The 25145-nt window shown below is 44.1% G+C and overlaps 1 long non-coding RNA gene across 1 annotated transcript in view; it reads right to left on the minus strand.

The window, feature by feature from the left end:
- The window catches only part of LOC126412156 (uncharacterized), a 609166-nt gene that overhangs the window by 194356 nt on the left and 389665 nt on the right, over positions 1–25145 (minus strand). The gene's annotated exons all lie outside the window — the stretch shown is intronic.

The raw sequence follows: 25145 nt of genomic DNA on the forward strand, positions 1-25145 counted from the left end.
CGCTACACTTTTTTCATTTGATTAACAATATCTAACTCAGTCTACAGCGCATGATGTAGGCTCTTTGAAGTCTTATCAGATGCACTCTTTCCTATTCCAACCATGCATGAAGCGAGAGCGATGATACATTACTATCTTAATCTCCATACTCAAGCTGATTTCTTAATCCTGGCTTTTTCCGCCTGTAAGGAAAATGTGCGTCACATTCAATAAAACTGTTCGAAACAAGATGACACCATTCTTGCAAAAATTTCCGTTTATATTCCCTAGGCATCTACGCAGCATATCGTTGAGCGTAAACTGACCAGACGAGAATTAGCAGCAGTTCTGTAAGTGATGCGAGATGCTGTTCCTTTCCGGATGCGCTACACTTTTGAATATATCCAATATTTATGTCTGCCATTCTTCCGTTTTCCAACTAATATGTGGTCGTCGACCCAAATCACACTGGAGGAGTAGGTCTAGAGCGTAAACAGTATCGACAAGAAACTTCATTGCAGTGTCACATGCAAGCAAAGCAGCTGTGCCGTGTTGATATCGCAGTAGCCCTTGAGTAGTGAAATGAAGCCCTGAAGATGAAGTTGTGTTTCAAAATGTGTACTGGCTCTTTATGGTTACCGTAAAAAGAGCAAAGCCCAATGTTTACGAATACAATCCTAATCCGAACTCTAACATTGGAAGAAAGACGTTGCCACCGAAACTCCATCAGAAAGTGAGCTAGGGTCACTAGGCAGCTAACCAGATAAAGGCAGTAGGAAGGCAGCAGAGCGTCACCAAGTATTCCATGGTATCGTAACTGGCGTCCACGTTCGTCTTTAAGCAAGCGTGGGTTGCCTCGTAATTCGAAGCTCGTTTCCTGTGTTGGAGCTTGAGTGAGAATCCTCGCCCACCCACTTTTGATTGGTTTGATGCAGTCGGCCACAGTGTCTTCTCGTGTGCTAACGTGTTCCTCTGAGAGTAGTACTTAAGCGCAACGTCGACAATCATTTGCTATATGTTTTCCAGTCTCTGCCTCCCCCCCCCCCCCCCACACAATTTTCGCTCTGTGGGCAGCTCAGTGCCAAGGGGAGGGGGGTTGTTGGGACGGCTTGTCTTGGAGGGGGGGGGGGGCATGACCCCTCCTTTTCTCCAAAGTACATTTTACACTGTCTAACAAAAAAAGTGAACCACCTAGAAGGCAAGGTCGAATGTCAATGTAACTTCTCACTCATGCACACCATCGACGTGTATATAAATTATTAGAGTTGCAATTCACTGTAACAGGTAGTACGGTTACCAGAGTGCATCAGTGTTATTCGCGTTTACTGATACCACGAGGCTTGGTCGGATATCTAAGGGGCATGAACTGTGCCAAAATCGTGAGTGATCAGTCTGAAGGACACGGAGATGCTGTATTCCCCTATGATACAGCGATATCAGTACCAGACAGAGTTGGAAAGGGACCTCATTATAGGCGTCAGTTTCGCCAGCTGGTCGAATCGTGCAATATCCAGATCTCTGAGGCATTCGTACGTGACAGTGTTCCGGTGTATGAGTGCGTTAGGAGCGTTGATGTAAGTGCTATTCTGAGATGAAGAGGCTGGCAGCAGTTATAGTCAGCCTGTGGATAGATACCTTCTCCTCGTTGAAATATTTTCGTGGCAGAGATTGGAATATACACAAAACATGTTCGGGGACAGTAGGCGTAAGCGCTGCCTTGAGAGGAAGCCACCTTCGGAGGAGAGGAAAACGTGGCCGACCGCACCTTACCAGTCCAGAATGGGTGGGCGGCGACTGTCTCCGAAGATCCGACATAAGAAATGAGCTTCGGACCACGAGGCAGCCCGCCTTTTCTAAAAGCCAGCTGGGCGGCCACAGGATACTTGTGCCGCTCCACTGCCCTTCTTAAGGAGGACCCCTCCCAAATCGGAGCCTGAGGTGGGCGAGAGCGGCGGAACTCCGACGCAGGCCGAGGGCCTCGGTCTACCGCAAATCCGGAGCGGCTCCTCCAGGAGCGGCGGGGTCCGCTAATCCGGGCGCCGTTGTCCGCGGCCGAGCGCGTGTGTCACCTGGCCTGTCCCCCGAGGGTTTAATTGAGACGTAGCGCGCCGGCGGGAACGGCAAAGCGAGAGCGAAAGGGGTGTGAGCACTTGACTTGCAGGCGACAAAGCAAACACCCCGACAGCTCGCGCCGAGGAAGAACCGTTGCCCGTCCCCGCGGTGTCCGTTATATACACACTAATCCCCCGGCTCCTGAATGGCCGCGCAGCGCCGCCGGGACCAACCCTTGCACAGGGCCCGATCCCCTTCCTGCCCCTCGATGCTACCGTCCAACAGTGGCTGCGTCCGACCGGCTCCGTCCGGTTCATTGCTTATAAATACGCGACTATCCCCACCTCCCGATGGCCAGCGCCACTCCCAAATTAAACACTCCATTTGAATATCACACTGTCCGCGAGGCATTTAATTCAAATCCAATAAGACACAACTGCCAGCGGCCGCAGGTTCGTGCCGTGCCGCACCGCTCCCCTGCCACAGCCCCCACTCGCTGGGTGTTTGTCGGTAATGTTTGCGGTATTTAGGCACTCTAGTCGTCTAAGAGGGCAGCTCACAGTCAGCAAGAGTAGACTAACGAGGGGACCTTGTGGACTGCACCCTCTTCGATTTTCTTCATATTTACAGTACTTGAAGATCTTTGCCCAGGCGTCAGTTCCCTAAGGCGTACGAAACAATTCTCAAAAAACTCCAGTACCAGAAATTTATATTCAACTGACCTGTTCACCAGTAGCTGAATGTACAGCGTGAAAAATTTGCAATTGTACAGTCGCTGGTTCGAATCTCGCTGTTAACATTTTAAACTATCATTTCCTATTTGTGGCAAATGGAAATGCTGATTTATAGAAAGAAAATAATAATTCTTAATAAAAAAACGCTGTTTTATTTTTAATTATGATTCGCTTGAAAATGAGAATATTTACAACAGATTGAAATTTGGTACAAAAATGCGAAATGTCAGATACAAAATAAAACTTTTTTTCTTCCTACAGATCGAGCAGGATTGTTGAGGTATATAGATTTTTGTCTAAAACAGACATTTACCATGTATCTACGAAATTTTAATTTATTTTCGTATGACCAGTAACAAAAATTGAAGATGTAATTTTTATGAAATGTTGCGATTCAGTATTGCTTATTTAACAATTCCATTTGCTAATAAATATGGATTTCTATAAAAATAAAAATAAAATATTGCTTTTAGCGAGATTCTAACCAACAACATAACGATTACAACACTTTAACGCCACACACCTACATGCGCTTATGTTAATTCATCCGTCGGTCATATAGAGAAAAATAAAAGGTTGAGCTTTATAAGGGTTCTTCTTATAGTTACTTAAGGTCGAAACCGTAATCAATTACCCGTATTTATTCTTCGTAGCCATTAGACAGTTGATCAGTTAACGATAATAAATTAAACAGTTGAAACTGGCCAAAAAATGTGACTGAGTAGACAAACAAGATTGAAAACGTCAGGTCCTTCATATGCGTTAGAAAACGCAACAGGAGGGAAAAAGTTTCACAAGATTAACAAGTGTAATAGCAAGACAGTGGTCCAAATAGACGCAATTGAACGTGCGACAGAAACACGTTGAAAATTGTCATGTGGAGGAATGCATAAGATAAAATGACCCATATGGCAGTAAAATTTTCAAATAATTGCTCGTTTAAATTTCTGGAGAGTACTTCATAAGAATTTTACAGTTTCATAAAAAGAGTACTAATAATTTAAAACCACCTATGATTTCCCTTTCATCTTACTTTTCTTGCAACCATAACATAATATTCAAACGACGGCACAGTCGTTTTTAGAAGACTTACATCTTCATTAAAGGCAACTTAAGTCGATGGATAAGAAACATTGAGCCTTTCTCCTTAGTGGGATCTGCAATGCAAATCTGTGTTTTGTTCTAAAATTCTTATGTGGGGATTAGTATTGGTAAGTAGATACAGTAACTAAAACTAAATATGGTGGACTCATGTAAATTTCATGTAGAAACAGAAAATGAACAAAATGAAGGAAGAATGGACTTGACAGACGAGCTTTTACGTTCAGCTGAAGGTAATGACTTGCTTAAAACTCTAGAGAAAACTATGCCAAAATAGTATCTTCAAGAAATTCAGTGAAAAATGCAGGCAGACGATTTATCGATTATTGATGACGCTGTACAATGATTATTAAAAATATAGTGACTTTTCAGAGTGACACCAAAGCGATGAGTTAAAATTGAAATTTCAAGAAAGGTAAATATTCATAAAATAGCGCGCAAGTGAGGTGGCAGTGTCACTGATCAAACAGAAAAGTCAGTCGACCTAAGTAAGATGCCAGTGCTCGCTACACACCGTCGTAGGAGAAAAAAGAATTTCAATATGTGTAGAGTGAGTACTGGTAAAAAGAGACATGGTGTCTCATAGTCAACATATGCACTCTATATGTCATGCAACAGGCATTGTGCATCGTAAACTCTCACTCCTTCTTGGTAACTGTATTATTTTACGAACAAACGAGTTGTTTCTCCACACATCACCTGCAAAACTCTTTGATGATAGTGCAAACAAATTTTACACTTGCTCACGTCCTAAAATTAATCTATTCAAAGATGCACAAAATTTCCACAAATTAGAAACGAATGGTACTATACAGGAAACTTCTCGCAACAATTTCGTTTCCTACCTTTGACGAATGCAAGACTAATTTCTCTGAAAATACTAAAGCATTCGAAAGCCTTCACACGAATTTACCCCGAGATTATCAAAGCACAGATCAGTCAAGCTATTTAGAGATGCTGTTTCCTAAAAAATTTAGCATACCATCTGTATACTGAGGTTTCAAAATTCTTGTTCATCACTGCCGTAACAACAGCAGCATAATACTTGACAGTAGCGAAACCAGTGGTTAATACTCGGGCAGCAAATAGCATGCATATGGTCGAGATATGAGAGCATATTAATGCAACCTTTGGTGTACTCAAAACTGATCATGAGTAATTACAGCAAATCACTGATGAGTCACTAGGAGGCGTTGTGATCGAACTAGTAATTTATGTTCCACGGCTCTTAGGTAAGCAGTTAACTTTGATGCTGACCGCTGCAGGGGTATTGTATTATCTGTTATGCATACTCAGAATACGTATCGCTGACGTACAAAAAAGACTATTTTCAGAATCTATTGCCGAGCTTGAATTCGTAGGTGTTATCAAGAATATGGATTTATGCTGTAACTTCTGGAATGTCTTAAGGCGTATTGAAACTATTGACACTCTTTTAATCGACCATGCCGAGGACTCACTTGATTTTGAGCACAACTATACTCAGACTTGAATAAGTTAAGAACTCAAAGAAAGAGAAGCGTTTTCTGTGCTGTTAATTATTTTTGTCATTTGACTGTTATGAAAATAGGCTGTTAGACGCGGGATTGTTTACATTAAGAGAAAGCTGACTATACAGAAGAAATCTACAGACAATTCAGCGGAATCTACCTGAAAATCTTACCAATACATCATTAAGCATTTTAGCAATAGAAATTAATCAGTATTTTTTTACTTATGTCGTCTTCAGCTTAGTGTCATTTGTTTTTATTTCCTTTCTGCGTGCTAAATATAAGCCTTGAACTCTCCACTACAAAGTCCATTTTGTTATATGATACTTCTTTTCGCAATTCTACTGCCATACGTTGTATCTAATCACGTGTACGGTGATCGAGCGTAGACGTAAATTATTCATAACAGGCAGCTTATGGGTAAGCCACAAACACAAATCACTTCCAGTTTTCAACTTACCCACAGCAAATAAAACAGAAAACTGGACGCTCTCGCCCGACTCACCTGAAAAAGAAAGAAAATAAGTTAGAACTATTACTGTAGAAAGAAATGTATTTTTTACTTCAACTAATGAATTCACATTGATATGCAACGTAACTGGCAACACCGGTTGCTTGTCCAGAGCCAATGACGATAGTTCCACAAAGCAGACACTCAGAAAAGGGGACTGCCACTGGCATAGGCCAATAATTACATTTAAACATATCTCAGCACAAACACTGTCACAAGGAAGAGTTTATGGTATGACGTACGCATTATTTGCAAGCTGAAAGGGCACATATTGTGAAAAACAGTCATCTTTCTCGGGATTTACTAGTAATTTATTACAAGAATGTTTTACATACGACAGTTCGTGATGCTAAGATAGAATCTTTAGCAGCCAAAAGTATTTTCCTCCATTAAAACGTTCTTCGTCATTAAGAAATTCGTTCGCAAGAAAGTTTGGTATTCATTGGAAAGATAACAACGTCGCTCCCTCGCATCATCCTGTACCTCAAGCCTTAGAAATCACCAGAGGGAAAGGCGGAGATGGTGATGAGGGAGGGGTGGAGGTAAGGTACGCAGTGGTTCGTATTACACTGAACTCGTGCTGAGGAAAAGCAGTGTTCTAACAGGCCACCCATTTCCAACTTATCCTATGAGACTCAGATTTGGTGCACCGTCTTCGCTGACCACGTCGACAACGGGATCTTAAATTGTAATTTTCCTTCCTACAACATTCAGTTTTCTCGAATGAGGTTTGTAACCCTACTTTTTCTGCACGTTAGTTTATTATTATTATTATTATTATTATTGTTATTACCACTTCTATTATTACGCGGAGACGTAACTTTGGAACCAGTCAAAATTATTATTATTAATATTTCTATTATTACGCTGAAACATAACTCGTAATCAGTCAAAATATGTAACAACTTCAAAAGACTTAAAAAACACGATCAGTTATATAAAAGGGAGAGTACGTCCAAAGGAAGCAATGAAATGAATAAATAAGTATATAAATAAATATATAAATAAGTAAATAAAGAAAGGTCTCTGCGGTGGGATAAAGTAGGTGTCGTAATCGGTGCCCATTCTTACAGCATATGCGCTGTCGTACGCCTGCATGGGTGGCGTACAGAAAGTGGCTTAGAAATCTCTGTTAGCAAGTGTACTCTCACGATCTTCACTCGCCATGGGATTCCACTTCCACTGACAGTGTAACTGGGACAAAATACTTTTCCAGATGCGAAAACAACTCAGTGTCTTAGGATGATATCGATGATAAATTAAGTTGGACTCCTCATATCCGACATGTCATTGCCAGATGTGAAAAAACCTGCAGTCTCTTCACAGTTGGGCCTGGAGTATGATGGGGCTGAGATTGACGGACAGCGATAACTTTATACCGGTCTCTAATTACGATCACACTGTGATTACGTTCACCTGTGTTACGGATCAGCATTAAACAGCACGCTCCAAAGACTTGACACTATGCCATACAAAGCCTTGCGAATAGTTACTGGGCGTTCATTTCAACACCAACCAATGCATTAGTTGGTGAAGCGAATGAACCGCTGTTAAAGTTGCGACGAATATTCCTCTGCATGAAATTCCTCTTGTGACTCGATTCTGACGAATATGAGCCTCTTGATGAAAAAATTCGGAAATTAACATCCTACCTGCGTGTGCGAAAGATATTGAATAAATAAGGAACTTTCACGCGTCGCGGCTGAGCATATGGAGGTGCTGACATAAAAACACCAGACATGGAAAAACCCACTTTTACCACGTTACATAAGGCCATACGAAATGTCGTCTCTGCAGATTGATGCCAGGACCAATTTAACATTTCAGTACTAGGACCCAACTAACGCCAGGCCAATGGAATTCCTGTCTCACTATCCCGATGCGTGCATTGTGTATCCACATGAGTCTAAACCTAGTGAAGGGGCTGGTAGTGCTTATTGGGTGCCCCGAAGCAAACAATAAGGCCTATGTAAGCTGGATCCACACCCCACTGACAGCCGAGCTGATTGCCATTTTGGAAGCCCTACTATTCGCACAGACCAGCACAGCAGACACAATAGTCATCATCGCTGATAGTATGTCAGCCATACAATTGATAATAAACTACCATAACAGTTGTACCAATTCCTCAGTTTCAGCAACTATCGACGCTGTGTTTCGAGTACAGCGAAACTATCGGAACATTGTGATTGTACGAGTATGGATGAAAGGCCACTCTGGGACACCTGGAAATAAACAAGTTGATGCCCTGGCGAAACAGGCATCTCTACACAGAGCTATTAAATATGATAAACTCCCTCGCACAGGTATGATGCCTGTTCTCAGCTAGCAGTTGTCCTCGGACTGGCAGGAGAAACGGTCGCGGACATCTACAGTCTACAAACTACGCACTAATTCATCCCACGATTTCAAGAGTATCATGGTGTAACAAGGCACAAACATCAAAAGGGGCTTCGCGACAGTTATAGAACAGCTGAAGTTTAATCATTGGGATTTCAACAAACACCTCTATCGGCTCAACCTAATCGCCAACCCTCTACGTGTTTGCGGAGAGGAAGAAGATACAAACTATATATTTCTAAAATATTCTCGGAACACGAATCACATAATCGTACTTGCAAGTAATCTCAGGGCTTCTTGTGGTGAGTTCCCAAGCAGCCTCCAAACCTTGTTAGCATCCAACGATGTTGCAACCGATTAAATAGTGTACAAGTTCGTCAACAGTGACACGTCTCGACATAGTTTCCTGCGCTGTAAATCTAATGCTCTTGGAAAGACTAAATTTCGTATAACTGAATATTTTCCTACGTGCTACTCAACAGAATACAGCCTCTAAATGTATGTCACTATGTACTTTCTATATACACTGGTGACCAAAATTAAAGCAACAAACCGCTATTTCCCTGTGGAATCCACGATGTAATCGTATTAACTGTCAACCAGATGTCCGTACGGTCGTGTTTTGCACGGAAGATGGCATTCCAGTCAAGGCATAACCATGCCAACGATGACGTCAGGGCACATATGAGACGAGGTAGTGTTTGCTTTGGTAGCCCTACATCCACATTCACTGTGTACACAGTTACAGACAGTGCAGTGCGGCACAGAGAAGATGCACACCTGACTCTCTGCGGTGGAGGGCCATAGAAAGAAAGGAAGCAGGACAGTCGCAAACAGATTTGGCCCGATGACTTATGTGAATCGATCCGTTGTTTCTCAGATGTGGCGACAGTTTATAGAGAGCAAAACTGTATTCCGAAGACCAGGGCGGGGCCGACCACGTGTGACTTCAGAAGAGAGGACCGTCATTTGGCTGTCAGGGTACAACATTACCGCCTTAGTACGGCACGGCAACTGGCATGTGAACTCGCAGCATCCACTGGATGTGTTGTATCGAGGCAAACGGTGTACAGAAGGCTTCAGCAGAGTGGTCTTTATTGTCTGAGACATGCTGTATATCTACCTCTGACGCGTCTTCACTTAAGGGAACTTCTATGGTGGAGTCATCAATATAGCACCTGGACGGCCGAACAGTGGGCCAATGTTGTTTTCATAGATGAGTCCCGATTTAGTCTGGAGAGTGATTCTTGATAGAGTCGCCTCTGGAGGGAACGTGGAACACGATTTCGAGACCCAACCATTGTGGAAAGAGACCGAGATCGAGGAGGATCCCTAACGGTGTGGGCAGGGATTAGGTTTACCACACGAACCCCTCTTCATGAAATCGTGCAGGTGAATCGGTAATGTTTTGTCAGTTATCGTGACGAGATATTGGGACCTCGTTTGGGATTGTTGCGAGATGCTGGGGACCCACACGTTGTTTTGATGGATGGTAATGCTCGACCTGACAGAGCACGGGTGGTTGATGTTCTCTTGGAATCGGAAGATATTGCAGGCATGGCGTTGCCTGCTTGTTCTCCTGATTTGAATCCCATACAGCATGTCTGGGATGCACTAGGGGGACTGCTTTCAGAACGTCATCATCCACCAACTACTCTCCTAGACTGCGAGCAGCTCTGCAGATGACTGGGCGTTACTGCCTCAACAAGAGACTGATGACATCATTCTCAGCAAGCTCCGTCGTTGTCAGGCCTTTATTGCTGCCAGAGGTGGGCACACCCCATACTGGGCATATTAACCAATTGTTGAATTGTGTGTGCAAACCCGCTAAATTGAAAAAAAAACGAAAAACATTTTTGTCTACCGTTACGCATGTTTGCACTTGGTTGTGTTCTGTGTTCATTACATTGTTTTGCTTTACTATCACCGATTCATACTGTTTAGCGGCAAAATAAACGCAACCTTGCAAATTTCCTTTTGTTGCTTTAATTTTAGGCACCAGTGTATATGTGAACTGATGTAACTACGGCAATAGCTGTAGTACTCAAATCTGGTTCTTTTTAACTGTTCTTCTGTTCTGTCTAGATGATACTTACACAACTGCGGAAATATTCAATCCACTATCCGCAGCTTTTGAAAAACTTGTTGCAGGACATACAAAAGAACATGTTATTGTTAATTTAGATTAAGTCATTAATATGGATTGAACTAGGAATATCCTTAGTGTGCGCCAACGGCGATTATCATTTCTTATTGTGCTGCCAGTATGATTTTTATAGCAGACTACCTGTGTCTATCGTGTGTTACGCTTTCGTCTTGTTTGCTCGTTTCATTATACTGTGATTATAAAACCTGTTTTATGTCAGAATCGGTCCTTTGTTTAGCATATGTAACTCCATAGCAGGTACGACTTAAACTAATGTCTACTTTGAATTGCCAAAACAAACTATGATTTGCAATAAATCATTTCTAGGGTTGAGATGGCTGCACAGGCACTTTCTGAAAGCCAGTAAATCAAAAATACAAGGAAACATACGCGCTGGCTTCCTTCTTGTTGATGACTTATGCTGCGAGCTTGGACTGTGTTTATTGTTTGGCTGGATTTCGCATATTATTACAACGGACGTGAGCGTTATTAGCGGGTTTGCAGATCTCACAGTGCCCATTCTTTTCGTAACCGCAGCGAGCCAGCGTCGAACTCTCAACCTGTACCGAACTTGTAGCTATTGTTTTGGATCGAATAAAGGGGATGGAAGATCAATTCCAGTGCACTGTCGCACAAGATAGCCTATACCAGTCTGAGGGAATCACTGAGAGAAAGAGAAGAGTATATTTTACTCCGGTGAGCAAAGTCTCACTTGACTTACCTGCCTGCTTTACGCGCGACCATTACAGTGTCCTATGGCTGAAAATTATCTTGCTACAATAAATGGCGTCAGCAGTTTTAAAATCCTTCATTCTGTAGATAAGTGTGTCGTGAACTTGTGGAGAAGTCATTTGAGCATGCATGCAGAGCTCTGTATAGGACGTGTGAATTGTGGTATTCGCGTTCCTCAAGGACAATTTAATATGCTTACAGTCTGAGTGTAAGGAAGCTTATACGACGTTCTCCGCGAAGCACGAAAACGACCGCGAGGCTTTCAGTTCCTCTCGCACATACTTTGAGTAGCTCTTCAAGTTTCTTAATGTGTGTAACTAAACGTCCCTCCTGGACAGTAGTTTACAACTAGTTAATCCGACAGGTTATGTGGATGCCGACCAGTGAGAGCTACTTGCAAACCATAATAAGAAATACTCGCTGCGATGCGTAGTTGTAGAAATGTGTTGGCACGGGAGCGTCAGTGCAACTCGTTTCGCTTGTTATGACCACCTGTTTCAGGAGAGGAATATGACAAGAGTTTCGCAAAGCATTTGCGTGTGTGGAAAGGGACGAAAGCCGTTCTGCCGTTATATACAACGACATTAAGATTCTTGTAACATTAAGCCGCTGTAATTGTACTTGGATCGAACCTAAACGTTGATTCTCTTTCTGACCGTGAAGAGAGTAATAAACTAAAAACTTAAGTTTTGAATTATCTAGGATTCCAGATAGCAGAATTATTTGTTGAGGTCTAAAAAAATTGTGTCGTGGTATCTAAAGTGCTTGGAGATGTTTAAGTTGTATAGTTTGGTGAAGATCGGTTGCTGAATGCACAGCTGAAAAATGTTCTGTAGGTTTTCTTTTCTTAAAGCACAACTGTTTTCGAAATACGTAAGTTCATTTTCAGGTGCTCGTCATCGTGCATTTACCGTAGCCAGAAGAGTGGCCTACACTTCAAATAAAATATTTTGAAACTGTTCGTACTCTAGGGAAAGAGTAAGTAAAGCAGCCATTTGTACATAAAAATATTTATATTGATTCAGTACTTGGCGAGTGATAGTGGCTACATACGGAGTGTTCAAAAAGTCTCTCCGCAGTGCCGTATGGTTGTTAGCTGCGTGTACCGTACGATTGTTCGCTGGCCTGGGTTACTTCCCTTCAAGTGGACTCTCCCAACATTCCACTGTTTCGCTTATCTTAGTAAAAATGAATATTCGATAAATTAATAACTTGTATTGTACTGGGTTTCATTTTTTTAAAAGTTGCTGTGTGATATTTGTGGTGGTAAGTTCCTATGGGACCAAACTGCTGAGGTCATCGGTCCCTCGGCTTACAGACTACTTAATCTAACTTACGCTAAGGACAACACACCCATGCACGAAGGAGACTCGAATCCCCGAAGGGGCGAGCCGCGCGAACCGTGGCGAGGAGAACCAGACCGCGCGGTGGACGTGTCTCATAAAAATGCGCACGTCAATACAATCTTTGCGTCGATTTTGAACATATCGATGCCGGAGATCGACTTTTACCAATCACGTAATGGTGTTGTGACCTGTGACATCAGATGTGCATAAACAGAGATTAGAGCACGGACAATATTCATTTTGTTTGTATATTATTTTTTTCGAATATTGTTTGTGGTGACAGACTGATGTGTAGCGTAGCCTCAGGTCTAGGCTGGATTGTAAGCTGACAGTTTGGTTGTGAGCTGGAGAAGTCGACGAATTTCAATACGAAATCGTACTTGTAGTGACGCACTTTTCTGTAGCAAAGCGAGAGTTCTAGGTTAGGATGGAAGGTACCACTTTGGTTCTGAGCTGTCGAAGACGGAGAATGTGCTGCTATGAGGATAACTATAATGCTGTCGTGGTAACTGTTTTAAGGGTACTGAGTCACGATGAGTCGATTACCTCCGCCATTGTCATTCGATAAATCTCATTATCAGATCTAATTTCAGAGATTTTTCTCGTCGTGATCATTTCGCGAGACGTATCATTTGGCACAACTCCCTCAGTCATTCAGTGTCTGTACTTCGGGTTTTACTCAGTTTGCTCAAATCATTTTACTCAAACCACAAATATAATAAATTGAATAGTACCGTTGGTGCATCTCACGCTGTGGGCCTGGGTCCGATCTCTGGTGACAATTCAAATTTAATCTGACACGCCCGTCACTGAAATGCACTAGATGAAAATATTTGCACCAAGTTGAGATCGACACAGTTTACTCTTTATTTATCTATAAACATGACAGTAAAATATTTATTATTGTATATCAGACTGGTCCGTAAGCTCGCGACGTTTTTGCTTTGCGTGTTAATATTCTGACCGCTATGGGTTTATCCACCGATGGTCATTTTTTATTTGTAGGACACTGATGCTATCTATGTTTACGTATTGTTATTTTGCCATCTGGAGATGGTGAGTGGAGCTGTGGACGCTAGAAAATGGAGTGCCAAGTGCAGAAATCAGAATATTTCCTACATTTTCTTCTGTTTGAGCGTGGGGTGACAGCAGCGGAGGCAGCCACAAACATTAGCGCCGTGTATGGGGATAGTGCCACTGGACAGAGCACGGCAAGAAAATGATCTTCTCATATTAAGAACGATCGTTTTGACATTAGTGACTCTTCACGTTCTGGAAGACCTTCGGGGTTTGATGAACATCATTTAAACGCTTTAATCACAATGTTCCACGTTAGTGTACTCGAGAACTGGCAAAAGTGATGAACTGTGATCATTCCACCATCGTGCGACACTTGCAAGGAATGGGGAAGGTTCAAAAGTCGGGATTGTGGGTACCACATGCTCTAAGCCAAAATCACAAAAATCAGCGGGTGGCCATATGTGCAGCTCTGTTTGGTAGTCATGAATTGGCTCGGCAGCAACGCCGACCGTTCCTATACGGTATCGATACTGGTGACGAGAAATGATGTCTTTATGCTAACATAAGGAAAAGAAAGGAATCGTTGATCCCAAACAAAGGCGCAGCTCCCAGTACAAAGACCTGCGCGCATCCACGAAAGAAAATGTTACGCATCTGGTGGAAGAGCGACAGTGTGGCGTACTACGAACTGCTTCCCCAAGGTGTAACCATCACTGCTGGCATTTATTGTCAACAAGTGAGACGTCTTGCAGACGCAATCTGAGAACAACGACCGGGAAGGCTGCGTGAAGGGATGCTACTCCACGATAACGCTCGCAGGCATTCTGCTAGACTGATAAAAAACACTTCACAGGAGTTGAGTAGGGAAGTCATTCTGCACCCACCTTGTTCACCTGCTCTTGCGCCCTCAGATTTTCGCCTTTGCCGCTCTCTATCGAACAACCTTCAAGGAACTTCCTTTCCAGATGAAAATGCGCTGAAAATGGCTCTACGAGTTCTTCGTCTCAAAACAACGTGATTTCTACAGTTGCGGAATCGAAAAGTTACCCCAGCGTTGCCAGACTGTTGTAAGTAGTGAAGGGGAATATATTACTGGTGACTGAAGTCTCTATTATGTGTATCTGTAGTGTTTATGAAACTTATGGAAAAACGCTACGTAGTTATGCACCAACCCAGTATACATGGTGGAGCATAAGTAATAGCGAAAAGTGACACGGGCGAAAGAAAACGATAACAGAAGCAAAAACGTTCCAGAAAACATGGGTCCGCAGAGGTGCCGTTTGCGAGATAAGTGCGATAGTATTGCAATGAACCGCCACTGGCTACTACCTCAAATATTGTCTTAGGTAATACGGAGGTATTTTAGATGTAAACTTTCCGATTAAGCCCCGACCTAACTGGGCCTAAATTTCACCAGTGTCGTACGTCATCTTGCGGAACTTTGGGGTGGATGGTATTTGCATGATGGTGCGCAGGCTCATTTTACTCCCAACATAAGACGACATCTAACACGCCAGTATGCTCCGAGATGGATAGCCCTAGCGCAGCCAGCACATTGGCCTCTTAAGGTCAACTGATCTCAGTCTCTGGATTTTTCTGTGTGGGGCCATCACAAAAACTTACAGCACTCTTGTTGACAGGGTTAACTGAAGCAGCGAACTGAGGAGTCTTGTCAAGATTAACGAGACGATCGAGGGTGTCTGAAAGAATTCGTAACTCGCAGCATGGCAGAGACGTGTGCAGTATCGCATCCGAATGCGAGGACGACACGTGGGACGCTACAAGTGTACGGTAAATTATAACACATACTTAACAGTATCACATTACTTCCTAAGTTAGGCCTTGTGTGAAATTTGAACCCAGTTAGATGTGTATTTCAAATACATTTATACTAATTAGCATAATATTTGACACTGAAGGCAATAGTGGTTAGGAATCACATACGTATTCGTAGTTATTTCGCCAACGGCTTATTTATGGACCCTTGATTACTGGAACGTTTTTGCTTCTGTTATCATGTACTTCCACCCGTGTTAGTTTTTCTACTAATAATGATACACGCTGAACATATTAAATACAAAAATTGCAGTTGAGCGCCTCTGGTACCCCTCTCAGCTTCGTGCTCCTGTCAACCGCTTGGGTTGCGTGCACCTTAAATTGGCAGTGATGTGGGACGAAGTAACCTGGTCAGCAAGGCTTAAGGACGAAGGTGTGTCAGTGCCAAGTAACATAATTCGATGAAACCTGGACCATAAGTAGAAATAATTGTTGTAGTACAGTGCAGTACAGTACAGAGGGTAAGGGAAAGAAGTACGCAATGAGGAGAACCGAAATGACACTTTTATTCAGAGACAATAACTACACTGAAGTCACCACGATTTGTGATGGTCCCTTGAAAATTACAGAAGGAGGACGTGGTTCTTAATAAAGTGTGATATCACCACGGGGGCAATGCATGCTCTGCAACGTGCTCCCATTCTTGCCACAAGGCTGTTAAGAAGTTCTTGTGGCAACGCGTTCCACTCCTCCCACAGAATGGTTGAACCCCCTGGATGGTCGTTGGAGGATATGGAAGGTTTGCAATACGAGTACGTCTCCCAAACGCATCCCCGTCGTGCACGATAGGATTTAGGTTGGGGGAACGGGCAGGGCAGTCCATTAAACGAACATCCTCTCGTTCTAAGGACTCCTCCACTGGAGCCGTTCGCTGCGATCGCGCATTTCATCCATAAAAATGAAGTCGGAGCCGTGTGCACCCCCAGAAAGAGGCATATGGGGTTGGAGCACAGTGTCACTGTAACGTTGATCGGTAAGTGTATCCTGTTCAAGGATCTGGAGATCAGTATGGCCGCGCAGCATATTGCCTCCCCACACCATAGCACCTGAACCATTAAAAGGATCATGTTCGACAACGTTCCTGGATGCATCACGTACAGCATTGTCGTTCCGATCGTTTTCGTGGTCCAAGTGTTATGGTGTGGGGAAGCAAAAATATTGCGTGGGCGTACTGGCCTCCAAATCTTTGAACAAGGTACAACCGTGATCAGCGATATTGTGACCCTGTGCTCCTTCCACATGTGCGTCTCTTCAGGGGTGCATTCAGCCCTGACTTCATTTTTATGGATGATAATGCGCGGCCGCATCGAAACAATAAAGTCGGAGGCACTCTTGGAACGAGGGGACATTCGGCGACTGGAATAACCTGCCCGTTCGCCCGTTTCGAATCGAGCACGAGTGAGAAGCGATGGGGACACATTCTGCAGCACGTCCACAAGCAACGGCGACCATCCAGGAGTTGTAAGCCGCGCTGGCAGGGAAATGGAAGGCCCTGCCACAAGGACTCCTTATCAACTTTGTGGCCAGCATGGGAGCACTTTGCGGAGAATGCTCTGACGTCCGTGGTGATCACACACACTATTAACAACCAAGTCCTGCCTTTTGTAATGCCAAGGGAGCCATTACAAATCACGACGACTTCACTGTAATTATCGTCTCTCAATAAAAGTGTCATTTCTGTTGCGTATTCCTTTCGTTTACCATCCGTACTATATTTTAGCAGTTGTTTTTATGTATGGTCCAAGATTCATCGAGCTATGTTACTTTCGTCCTTAAATTTTACACACCGGTGTAACATATTGCCCGACTCTTCTTGTATTGGAATTTCAACGGTAAACCTCTCTGTGATGCACAACGCATCCTCTCTTGTGCCATCTGCCAAAGAAGTTTGTTGAGAATCTCCTTTATCCCTATCGCGCCGGTTAAACGATCCCATGACGAAAGGCGCCATTCTTTGTTGGCTCCTCTCCATCCCTTGCACTAATCCAACCTGGTAAGTGCCCCAGCCTAGTGAGCAGTCAGTCGAACAAGTGCTTTTTTAAGTCAATTCTTCACGAATGCATTATATTTCTTCAATATAACACCGTTGATCAAAACAGACAGGTGGTATCGGTAGGTTGATTATATTCCCAAGTTGTACCCGAACAACTGCAGAAGTGTATTGCAGGAGAGTCAAACTCCCACTATCGTTCACCGTTGTGGGAAAGTCTGGGTGGCGTTTGAGTCTGCTGTAGAATTTGCAGCCTCTGTGGATGGTACCTGCAGGAGCCGCTGAGAGCGCCCGTCCTAATGTGCGCATCCTCGAGTGTGCACGAACACGGCACATGTCGCTAACCGCTGTGAAAGCGGCACAATGGCAACAACGCGGCCCGAGTAATGGGCGCGCACTCGCGTCCGGCCACATTCAGCGCCACAAGAATTACTTCAGCCTTTTTGACTGCATTCGGCGCCGCGGCTTACGAGAGCCCCGCTATTCTACCTCTTTCTTTTCCACCTCCTCCTTCTTCTTTTTTTCCCGTCCCCTACCTGCAGTCAACACCGAACTTGCATCCTGCCACCAATTATGTGAGTGGGACGCCGTGACAACACGGCGGGCTGGAAACTCTTCCTACACTGAGCGACGACTGGCGGTGTACTAAGCTGCAATAGTTAAACTTCCTTTCTGAGCGTGCGCGAGGAAAAGAAAGGTAAGGAGGGCGCGAGGGGCGGCGTCAGTAGGTGGTAGGGGAGGGAGCGGGGTGTGAGGGTGGGGGGAAAAAGCGCAGCGATGACAGGGGAAGGAGACGAAGAAAAAGGAAGGGTGCGAGCTTGGAGAAAGGCCGTTCCAGAAGAGGTGCCGGGGGTGGGAAGACTACAATGTCGTCGGCGACGTAGGCGCTAGGAGTCGCATTATGCGCGCGTTAACAGGCGCTTAGCGTCGCGACGCCGGCGTCGCTCGAGTGGCAACGACAACGAACGCGAGCGCATCACCGGCGACCAGGTCGCTCGTAATTGGGGGAGCGACTCATTGTCGCTCGCCGGCCGCCCCCGCCGCCCCCTAATTGCGAGAGCGACATCGCGACGCGGCGCCTCCGCCCCTCCGCCGACCCCATCCGCGCGAGGCGTGGGCGCGGGTCGCTTGTTGCGGACTCGGCGGCGCCCTCGCCTCGCCGGCGCTACTCCTTCCGCCGGCACCGCCGCCTCCTGCTCCTGCTCCTCCTCCTCTTCCTCCGGCTGATATCATTAGACATAAACAGTTGCGAGGGTGCGCGGCTCCACAAAGCGCCTTTAGCCGCCACTGTGTGCGCCCCGGGCGCCGTCATTATGCTGGGACGCGGCGATCAAAAGCGCCTCCTCTCGCCTCGGGCTCAGAGACAGCGTACCGAGTCGCAGCGTCTTCAACGTCACGTCTAGCAGCTCTGTACGCAGCCTTTGGAGAATTTCATAATGCGTTGTTTTCGCATTCTCTACACGCCAGTAAGACCATCAGCTCAAAATAACATTAGACTGGAGTCCAAGAAGACAGTAGCTATGTGGGTCGCGTCATCAATTCAGCCATTCTCAGGGGCGTCTTAAGGCGTCCTCTCATGGGACGTGAGAAATACTCGTGGGCTAGGAGCTGGTGACGTCAAAGCGTGGAATTCGAGGCCCACGAGATAGACAGGCCGTGGCACTGCAAGTCTTACGAGTGCTAGTAGCCGTCTCCTGCGAGGAGCGAGTAACTATTGACTGCGAGGTACGGCGGACAAGTCGACTAGTGTGACCTCACAGGTTCGTTGTGGGGCCCGTGTTTCTCGTTGGTCCCGGTGGAATTCGACGTTCCATTATACTCTAGAGCGTGAAGTAAAGAATCTGGCTTGTTAGATTTTTGCCTCGCTGAGAGACATGTGACCAGTGAGATACGACATGGCCTTATGTCACAAGCAGGACATAGGAACCGGCATATTGTATGGCGGTAAACATCGTAATTAGTGGGTTTTCTTTCACATAAAGTAGGCTTACGTGGCACTAATATAAGCTGTTCCAAAGCATCAGCCAATTGAGATCTCTCGAAAACGGGTCGTTTTAGCTACGACTTGTTATAATAAAACGGAAAGAAGCTACACATCGGTAGGTAAAGGTTCCCTGTAATTGATGTTCTTAGTGTTCTAATACAGGGAGCGAAAGGCTATTTACAATTTGTACAGAAACCAGATGGCAGTTATAAGAGTCGAGGGGCATGAAAGGGAAGCAGTGGTTGGGAAAGGAGTGAGACAGGGTTGTAGCCTGTCCCCGATGTTATTCAATCTGTATATTGAGCAAGCAGTAAAGGAAACAAAAGAAAAATTCGGAGTAGGTATTAAAATTCATGGAGAAGAAATAAAAACTTTGAGGTTCGCCGATGACATTGTAATTCTGTCAGAGACAGCAAAGGACTTGGAAGAGCAGTTGAACGGAATGGACAGTGTCTTGAAAGGAGGATATAAGATGAACATCAACAAAAGCAAAACGAGGATAATGGAATGTAGTCAAATTAAATCGGATGATCCTGAGGGAATTAGATTAGGAAATGAGACACTTAAAGTAGTAAAGGAGTTTTGCTATTTAGGGAGTAAAATAACTGATGATGGTCGAAGTAGAGAGGATATAAAATGTAGACTGGCAATGGCAAGGAAATCGTTTCTGAAGAAGAGAAATTTGTTAACATCGAGTATAGATTTAAGTGTCAGGAAGTCGTTTCTGAAAGTATTCGTATGGAGTGTAGCCATGTATGGAAGTGAAACATGGACGATAACTAGTTTGGACAAGAAGAGAATAGAAGCTTTCGAAATGTGGTGCTACAGAAGAATGCTGAAGATAAGATGGGTAGATCACGTAACTAATGAGGAGGTATTGAATAGGATTGGGGAGAAGAGAAGTTTGTGGTACAACTTGACTAGAAGAAGGGATCGGTTGGTAGGACATGTTTTGAGGCATCAAGGGATCACAAATTTAGCATTGAAGGGCAGTGTGGAGGGTAAAAATCGTAGAGGGAGACCAAGAGATGAATACACTGAGCAGATTCAGAAGGATGTAGGTTGCAGTAAATACTGGGAGATGAAGAAGCTTGCACAGGATAGAGCAGCATGGAGAGCTGCATCAAACCAGTCTCAGGACTGAAGACCACAACAACAACAACAACTGTGTTCTAATGTGTGTGCTACGGAAGTATACAGTTTCAGTGCTACGGGACAATCGTGATGTATCAAAGGCACATGTTTTTGGTGCAACTCACATATTAAATATCAAATAATTACATTTCTAGATACAGTCTATGCCATATGCAGAGGTTCAGCTGCTATCTAGAAGCTGTAGTACAGTAGATGAGGTGATGAGTTATGAAGAGATGTGTAGCAGGTTCGCGTCCACCGCTTTCCGAATTTGTTTTCATCTTTTGTTTTCTAAAAGATTCTGGGTCGTTCTTATTTGTAATAGACGTATTACCTCGAACGTCGAGGTAATTTATTATAAATAACGTATTTGCTGCAATTCTTGTTACAAAGGTCAACGACTTGTATGTTTCCCCAGTGGACAGTCTATGCCTGAAAGTAAACACAAGTTACACAGTAGAAGTTTTTGCTATTTTGAATCTTTCTGTGCGCTGCAGTCTGGAACCGCAAGACCGCTACGGTCGCAGGTTCGAATCCTGCCTCGGGCATGGATGTTTGTGATGTCCTTAGGTTAGTTAGATTTAACTAGTTCTAAGTTCTAGGGGACTAATGACCTCAGCAGTTGAGTCCCATAGTGCTCAGAGCCATTTGAATCTTTCTGTAAAACATATATAACTATCTCTGCGTTTACGGATTGGCTAATATTTGAGTCCTGCCGGTAAATATCTTTTTCAATGACGGTGAGCAGCTTCGAAAAAAATATCTTCTAATGAATTTACGAAAAGAATTTCATTGTTGAAAGCTATGTAATGAAGTGCGTTATTTCAGAGTGTTGGCAGTCAATGGAACATCAAGATTATGGATATTATGTGTTCGCAAACTGATGTTAGACACTAACCATAACTACATTCAATTTAAAACCGAAAATGGGATGAAAATTCAATTGAGTTAACGAGTAACTTCTACTGGCATGTGTCTCAGATCGTTGTACAGCGTTATGTAGTGTACCTGCGCCAGCAATTTACTGTTCAAGCCATCGGCGAGTCTAGAATCTTCTTCGCGATTTTCTCCACTATTCCTCGACAACCGCTGACAGAGCTAACATAGCTATTTTATGTGCGTCCATTTTCGTAAAGAAACTGTGCACTTTGCGAATCACATAAAGCCGACAACGGCCGCTTGATGGCACGCTAAGCGGATCCTCCGTGTGTCGACGGCGCTGTCTCTGATGTCCAGTCCGCATCCATGTCAACGATAGCTGCCTCGGCCCTTGTGAAGGCTACTTTAGCCAAAGAAACCATCCACGTTTTCCAGATCTCCACCCTCAAGATAATTCCAATACTGCCTAACTCTAGTTGGACTAAGCGAGCGCTGAAGTGAATTGTTACATCTGAAATCCAATGAGAAAACTTCCTGTTTATTCTGATTGGAAATGACATATGCAGTGGCGGAAATAGTAAGTGTTACGCCACCAGCACACGTCCGAACGCGATTAACTGATACTACAATATTTCCATGCCTATAGGATATGATGATCAAAATAATCATTCTTATCGCAGCTTATGTACAGTATATTCAGCATAGAATAAATCCAGTCTGAGAGATGAAGAATGTTAGACCCTGTTGGTCTAGAGCGTACAGCACGAGGCTCCAGTCCTGGAGGTCTTGGGTTCAGTCCCAGGTGGGGGCGAGGATTTTTCCTTTTCCAGTCCCTCCAGAACGACCCCACGTCCTCTACTCCTGCTGACAAAATAAGCATTAGAGATCTTTTCCGTGAAGAGGGTGGGTGGGTGAAAAGGGGGTCGGACGAAGGACTTGCCCCCTTCTAGTGCCTCCTAGCTCTGCGCTCTACCTGCAGTCAGACCGATAGTCCGGTCACAGACTTGCTCCAAGACTTTATCTTACCATTTACAGATGAAGAATGGTGAGAGTACACTATGGCTTGGGTATGTCTTAACGTTGTTGGACATCACGACACATTATACCCAGGAGAAAAGCCGCCCAGCTTTTAACAGTATACCCAGGAGAAAAGACGCCCATCATTGGTATGAGGGACAAGGGAGGATCATCCCTACTGATCGCACAGACAATTGGCTGTAGTGAAGCGATTGCTGCACGAGCGGTGAAGAGATGGGCTCACGATAACAATCTGGCAAGAAGAGGAGGCACGGGTGCTTGCAAAAGGAATACACCACGAGAAGATATTAGGTTTCTTCGACTGGCTTTGATGAGTAGACGGACGACAACAGCTGAAATACGGGCAATTAAATCCAGAGTCAGTTGGGACATTAAGTGGCATTCTGTGGCGCAGCGATGAGTCTCGCTGTGTCTGAGCTGGTCTGCAGCTCGTCGTCTAGTTGTTAGCGTTGCTGCTTGTAAATCGTGGGTCCCAGGTTCGATTCCCAGCCGGGTCAGAGATTTTGTTCTTTCGGGGACTAAGTGTTTGTGCTGTGCTAGTCATTTCATCTCATCTTCATCATAAAGACGCCCAGATCGCCGAAGTGGTTTAATGTAAGGGCTTGCACCGAATACCTGCAGACAGAGTATCTCTGCCAGTAATGCCATACGATCATTTCATTTTTTTCCTTTTGTTTGTGACGGAAAAATCGACGTCAACGCGACGGTAGACAACTTGCAGAAAGAACAGAGGAAGCAGCTATTATTGAGCCCACACCTCACCATCTCCTCGAATCATGGTGTGATGAATTGTTGGATATGTCGACAGGACTGATGTAACTGTTGAATAAAGGCTGAAGGCTAGCTTATATTTGTCATGAATGGTATAACTTACCCTTCATGACCAAGGTATCAAATGGCATATCGCACCTTCCGACGCTCATATGATTGGTCCAATGACGGTTGAACTCCACGGAAAGCAGTACGTAGAAGACGAGGAAGTTATTGATGCAGCAAGACGTTGGCTCGTACGTCGACCATTATAGCGGTACCTTGCGGGCACACAGGCCTTCCCTGCAACGTAGCGTAAGACCGTCGCATTGAACGGAGATCATGTTGAAAAGTAGGGTTTTTTAGCCGAAAGAGCGGGGAATAATATGATGTATTGGAACCCTGCATAAAACCAACCTGCTTTCAGAAAAAAAGTGTTGCATTACTTGTTGAACGCCCCTCGTACATACATTAGAAAGCAATAACTGTATAACTTTCTTATTTGCTAGAGATTTTTAGCAAAGAATTTGTCTACTGATCTGAGATTTGAACAGATATGGCATCTCACAGCACATAATCGCGCATCCGCTTATAATGAAAAGTCCCGTTAGGCGATCCAGGATGTTGTATGACGTGATGCGGGTTAGACGCGTGCCTCATTTGATGTCGCCGCGGTAGAACGTTCCATTCCCGTCCACTTCCTTATTGTTGTTCACTTCCTGCCACGTAGACGTGCATGGTGCAAGAATTTCTCAATCCATTACTGTTTTCTTAGTCCGATGCCACATGAAGGCACTATTGTGGATACAGTCTGTTGAAGATATTTAACCTTGATTTTCCTCACTCACAAGTTCTTGCCCTTCCGGATGAGACAGACCGTTGTCATTGAACAAGGAAATTTTTTTGGTTTTGCGACACAGCTTACTTGCGCGCTATCGTATTTAATATTATGTCGAACGCAAAAATACATAAGTAAAATACGGAAAAATCGAGCCGAACAATCCAGGGATGTGGACGAATGAGTGACACTAACTGCAATACTTCTCAACTGCCCCACTGTTCAGTTGCAGGCTGCATGAAGTCCTTCGCGGTTGCTTATTCACCGCAGTTATTTTGATTATTGAGCACATGCTCAATTTGCAACAGTAGTATGTTAGTCACTGTTCTCGTGGCAGACTTTACCACGTAACAAATATCTCCCCACCGTCTACAATATCACTACCGAAAATAAAACTGAAATGAAAATACAGCACAGCTCTCTCTGAAATCGCTGATTCATTTCTATCTTCGAAAACTCAACAATGTAAGAGTTAGTGAGATGGGAATGAAATTTTCAGATGAAGTCTTATGGCCACCACCTCACTGTGCTCCCACTGAAGCAATTTTTAAGCGACGAGACAGGCACCAGCTAAAAAAATTGTAATTCTACCAGCTTCCTCTCGAAAATGGGCAAGATATTAACTAAAATTGTCACCAATCGCGTGGGGTAAACCCACGATAGACGGATTTACGGGCGAGATGGCCAATGCCTGAGGTTCTTCCACGATCCGCTGTACATCGCTGCCGGTCATTTGGTAGTTAGTAACGTGAGTGATTGTTACTGCTCCGGAGGACTCTTTGTTTCAACTAAAAGTAAGTAATTTCAATGATTTTAGTTTTCACTACTTCATGAAATTATGTAATATGTCATAACGTTTCGTTTGAAACGTAGCCTAGGCTGTGAGTAGCGACGGAAGCATTAGTATTAGAGTTTTTTAGGTCTAACTGCATACCGGTACGTAGGTTTTGTTTGAGTTTGCGTCCACCATGTTTGATGACGCTCTATGGTCGCCTCTCCAGGCTGATCGGGAGAGGCGGCCATACCATTATCGGGATAGATGGCCATCCCATAAACGTGTTATGTATTAAATTTTGATGACATCCTTATTTTTTGCAGATGCCAAATAAGTACATTAAAAAGACCGGCTGTTCTAGGAGATTATAGAAAGAAGACCGTAATAATGCTACTAATAAAGTTAACAACGTTGGTTATTCTGTGAGAAAAGCTTTTCTGGAATTTAATATTCCCAGAAAAACTGTTGAG

The sequence above is a fragment of the Schistocerca serialis genome, chromosome 7 (assembly GCF_023864345.2).
Source record: "Schistocerca serialis cubense isolate TAMUIC-IGC-003099 chromosome 7, iqSchSeri2.2, whole genome shotgun sequence".
NCBI lineage: Eukaryota > Metazoa > Arthropoda > Insecta > Orthoptera > Acrididae > Schistocerca > Schistocerca serialis.